The sequence below is a fragment of the Sprattus sprattus genome, assembly GCF_963457725.1.
Source record: "Sprattus sprattus genome assembly, chromosome: 1".
NCBI lineage: Eukaryota > Metazoa > Chordata > Actinopteri > Clupeiformes > Clupeidae > Sprattus > Sprattus sprattus.
Genome location: NC_137920.1, coordinates 23046736 through 23052295, shown reverse-complemented (window position 1 = coordinate 23052295; position 5560 = coordinate 23046736).

The window sequence follows — 5560 nt, the reverse complement described above, 5'->3', positions numbered from 1 at the left end:
AAAGCCGTTGTTGTTTTGCTGAATCACCAAATTGCCCGACCCCCTTCCCCCACCCCCTTCCTCCTCCTGTTGTTGCGGGGCAGAGCTGCTTAGACTTGACAGGAACGCTCAGTCTCAACCATGAGGGCCATGTGATCGAAGACATGTTTAGCATTTAGGGAGAGACAGAAAAAGGGTAAGAGAGATAGAGAGAGAGAGAGAGAAGGGGGGAGAGATATAAATAGAGAGAGGGAGAGAGAAGGGGAGGAGAGAGAGAGAAAGAGGCAGAGAAAAGGAGGGAGGTATATATATAGAGAGAGAGAGAAGGAGGGAGGGAGAGAGATGCTGACCTCTGTGTTTCCTAAAAGGGATGAGTTTTTGGGATAATCCCATAGATTTTTATTAACCTGGTGAAGAGTGTGTTTGTATCTGTGTGAATGTGTGTGTGTGATTGTGTGTGTGTGTGTGTGTGTGTGTGTGTGTGTGTGTGTGTGTGTGTGTGTGTGTGTGTGTGTGTGTGTGTGTGTGTGTGTGTGTGTGTGTGTGTGTGTGTGCGCGCGCATGTGTGTGTGTAATAGGAATGGGAATGTGGGAAAAGGCCTCAGCAATTTACTATCAGGGGAGAGGTAAACAGAGAGAGAGAGAGAGGTAGAGGAGAGAGAGAGAGAGTGTGAGGGAGAGATGGAGAGAAAGAGGAGCGAGAGTGTGGTTTATTAACTCCCAACTCCCTGTCAGCCCTGATAACAACCCATCATCTCAGATCTATCACTCCGTCCACTCTTCCTACGATTGATACCAGGATATGACACAACCCCCAGAGAGCTGCCAGTCAAAACCACACAGACCACTCCCACAAAACTTCACAATGCAGTACCAATCGGCATCGACTGCACTGAAACCCGCATCTAATTCACAGTAATGAAGAGACTGCTGGATGGACTGATTTCATTATTATCGTTATGGGTGGACCTGCCTCCTTCACTGCAGTCTGTGCTATAGAGGCCCACATCTGTTGTGCACAGGGCTGATAATGGAGGTGATCAATACGACGAGATATGGACTCCCATGGCGGATGCAGGAGGCAGATGGTTGGGGATGGTTTTGGAAGGAGGTGGGGGAGGAGGTGGGGTGTGTGTGTGTGTGTGAGGAGGAGGTGGAGTGTGTGTGTGTGTGTGTGTGTGTGTGTGTGTGTGTGTAAGGAGGAGGACAGGTTGGATGTGGATTAGCGACACCTTTGGCTAAAAACGCACCTTCATTGATTGAACCAGGGAAAGGGTAGCAGGAAGGACTGGGGAGGGAGAGAACTGAATGTGTAGCGTGACAAACACACACACACACAAACACACACACACACACACACACACACACACACATATACCTGTGCTGTGTATGAACATAAGTGTTATTTATATCCATAGGTTATATCCAAAGAATGCATACAGACTCTCTGTATCTCTCTCCCTCTCCATCTCTCTGCCAATATCTATCTCTCTCTTTATCTCCTTCTGCCAATGTCTCTCTCTCTCTCTCTCTCTCTCTCTCTCTCTCTCTCTCTCTCCCTCTCTCTCCTTCTGACAGTCATTCCAGTCTAACCGCATTGCTAAGGTGTTTGGGAGAAATGGAAAGCCTGCACCTTGAACAAAGGGGAGGGTTATCGAGCAGTGAAGTACTTAAAAAAGATCTGTTTCTCTTCCCACGACACACACACACACACACACACACACACACACATTCACAGACACACACATACACACACACACACACACACACTCACAGACACAGACACACACACACAAACACACACACACACACACACACACACACTCACAGACACACACAGGCACACACACTCACAGAGACACAAACACACAGTCACACTCACACACACATACACACACACACACACACACAGGCACGCCTCCACTCTGACCCTGGGAGCAGTATATGGATCAATACCCCAGCATCTGCTGCTGCCACATGCAGTGGCGGACCTAGTCATTTGGGGGCCTAAGGCGAACATAGCCAGGGGCCCTCTTCATCCGTCCTTTTAATGCAAAAAAAAAAGGGCCACCTCAAAGCAGGGGCGGATTGGGGGGAAAAAGTGGCCCGGGAGTTGTCTGTCAGAGCGGCCCACTTAATATACGGCGCGTTGCCCGCTCAATGTATGCAAAATACCCATACACTTAACATAATTTTGGATGATTACAAAGAAATAACATTATATATGTTTTTTAATAACATTTGGATCCACAAATTTGCCTGGATGGACACATGGACTAAATGATACGGGCTATTGTAACACTCCAAGGTAGGTATAGTTTGCTAGATGAATATGCTTAACTCTGGGCTAGTATCAGATGGTTAGGCCTATATGTATAACTACAGAGCCTTTAGGAATACATGTCAGCAGAGAAAGAGTACACAATTTTTTTGATAATGATTAGGGCGACCTACATTAAGCAATATCATTTTTTTTGTAGGCTGATTAACTCATACAGCAATACCTTTTTGTATAGTAGATGGCAGCACACAATCAAAATATTTCCCCTCTACCTACATAGCTACAGTAGCTAGTTATATGGATGAAAGTTGCATTCAGGAGCCTTCATAAGCAAACATGATTTGGCTCCACATTAAATTATCCCACTTTTTTATTATCCACATGTCTCAAATGTTGTATGATGCAACATAGCTTTACAGGACACATAAAATATGTCCAGTGACAACGTAAAGAAGGGGGCAACATATAAGTAAAAACCAACTATATTTATTGACTGATCTCGAAAGTATTTGCTTACAAAAGCTAAATAAGTCTTCACAAAGAAAATAACTCAGTGTTAGGGCAAAAAGCGAACATCCTCACTGTACAACCTATGAAAAGTGACAGTGGGTAGCCTGCAAATAAAGAAATACAGACCGCGTTAGCCACTTCACAGCGTGCTAGCCATGATTTTCTTTCGTTCCAATTCTTGCATGTAGGGTTCCACCCTTTGTAGAAACCTGTTGAATCGATACATTTGGTGTAGGAAGTCCTAATTGTTTTGTTGTCAATTTATCTTAATTAGTACGCCGACAGAGAAAAAAAAACTCCTTTTCCTGAAAGCAGTTCGTCGCCACAATCGCCCTTAAGGTCCGCCGCCACTGGTTTGAACTTTATTGTAGAAATGAACAGAACAGAACATACGATGGGGTGTAAACATCAGTGGTAATGGTAGTGTTGCATGCTGGGTGTGTGATTATGTGTGTGTGTAGGGGTGTTAAAGGTGTCTACGAGCGACACACGCAAGTATTAGGCTAGAGTGATTGACATTTAATTACAAATAAACATAGTAAGACTGACGGAGGAGATTAGAAAATAGTGAGAAAATAGTAACCATGAGTGTGAATACAGGTCACTAGGAGTAGTATAAATAGCAGACAGTAATTCCTTTAGGTTGTCATTAGAGGTATTATTATGTATTAGGTGAAGCAAGGAAAACTGTCGCAACGAATGATATTTGCGGGAGGGCCGGTTGGTTATAGACTTGGGCCATCGCATTGGCCCATCGGTGCCTGGGTGGGCAATTTATCGTGGGCTTTCTGCTGGGTGGGGGCCTAAGGCAGTTGCCTAGTTCGCCTCAATGGTAGGTTCGCCACTGGCCACATGTACCCTGCACCCCGAGGGCTCCAGGAAAGACTTTTTCCACTTCTTACCTCTTTCAATCTCTCTCTTTTTCTCTTTTCCTTTTTTGTTCTTCCCACTCTCTTAAATCCTTGTGATGTGTGTTCCAAACCTGCCTTGCCTTACACGCCACCTTCCCTGTCTCCTATCATGGTGTGTGTGTAACGTCACCGCCTCCTCCATCTTGATCTGTCACCTCCGTGCCCCGTCACACACACTATCAGCTCCTGGCTGTGTTCTTATGGCCGCGTGCCCATATCACAAACCCATGCTGTGGACTGTGTGTTCAGTGTAGGTTTGGGTGTTTTAGCTGTATTAACCACTGAATGATCTGTCATCCCTTTCGGAGTCCATCTTAAGAGGTGTTAAAGGTACAGTCCTTGATTCTTATCCAATACTTGTGATCCTCCAGCTGTTTATTCTGTGCACTATTCCAGCCAATCAACACACTGCTTCAGGAGCACGGAAGGGAGGGGTTTTAAATTGATTGGCTGTTGCTGAAATATCAACAACCTTTCACTAGAACTGCGGACTGTGCCTTTTTTTAGTTTTTTTTGTTAATTCTTCTAATTGTGTGAGTGTTCAGGTATAACCTTCCTTTGAACTGTATTAAGGCCACAGCTATGCTAACTATGCTAGCTAAGCATGAGGTTGTAGCACTTGGCCATTGGTCTTTTTTTGTTTCTGTTATTGCTTTATCTGTTTATGTTGATCTCTTGGATTTACTTGCCCTCAGCTGTGAATTTATTACATAAAAGTGTGCTGTTTAAATATCCTCTCCTATTTAGTCGTGGTGTCTCATGAACTGTGCAAGATGACTCATTTCAGGGAACGATGTGAAACTTTTTAAATATTTCGTTTGCATTTAGTATGCCGTACCTATATGATTTGTTCATGCAAGTATTCCTCATCTAGTAAGAGAAGAACAGCTATAGGGACGGCATACTAAATGCAAACGAAACATTTACAAATGTTGCCTCATTGCCTGAAACGTTATATCTTGCACAGGTCATGGGGAAACTGTGACTTAACAGGAGAGGATATAAAAAAAATGCAAATGAACTTCGAAATCTTAACCCAAATGAAATGAACACATTTCTTTTCAACTCTTAATGTGTATTATCTATTTGTTTTTGGTTTATTCCGCAAGACGTGTGCTGTTTTAAATTCCTCATACTATTTTGTCTCCTGTCGCAAAAGATGATGCCACATTTCAGGAAAGGATTTGATATTGTGAGGTTCATTTGGGTTTGGTACCAAGTGCCTGTATGGTTTGTATGCTTGTACAGACTTCATTTAGTAAAATAAATAACCTACTGAAAATGTGTGGTTGTTTACACTCAATTACAACTGAGGGTTAATTATTTTTGTATTGATTGACAGTGTGTGTGGGTGTTTATGACTGAGTGTGTGTGTGTGTGTGTGTGTGTGTGTGTGTGTGTGTGTGTGTGTGTGTCCTTGTGTGTGCTACTGTGAATGTGCTCCGGAGATTAATACAACCATAGCTATTTTTGTTGTGCACACAAATTGTTAACTGACACACAAAATGAAAGCGATGATGCTAATTGCACTGCAGCTATATCAGCTAAAGCAGCACACATACTGTATGTTAGATTAGACAAGAGGTCATCTCTGTAGACTTTCACCGCTGTTTGGATGAGATGGAGTGTCACAGTCAGTCAGAAACGATGGAAAATATTTTAAAATAGAAATGATAGCATGAAATAATATTTAAAAAATGCAATTATATTCGAATGTAGTTGAACGGATCCATTCCTCCTCCACTGTTCTCAATTGTAAGTGTGCTTCTGATTCTCATCATTTATAATTAAGCCAAAGGTTTATTTATTTATTTATGATAACCTGCCTTGAATAGAGAATGATAACCTGCCCTGAATAGATACAAAAAACAATGGTAGT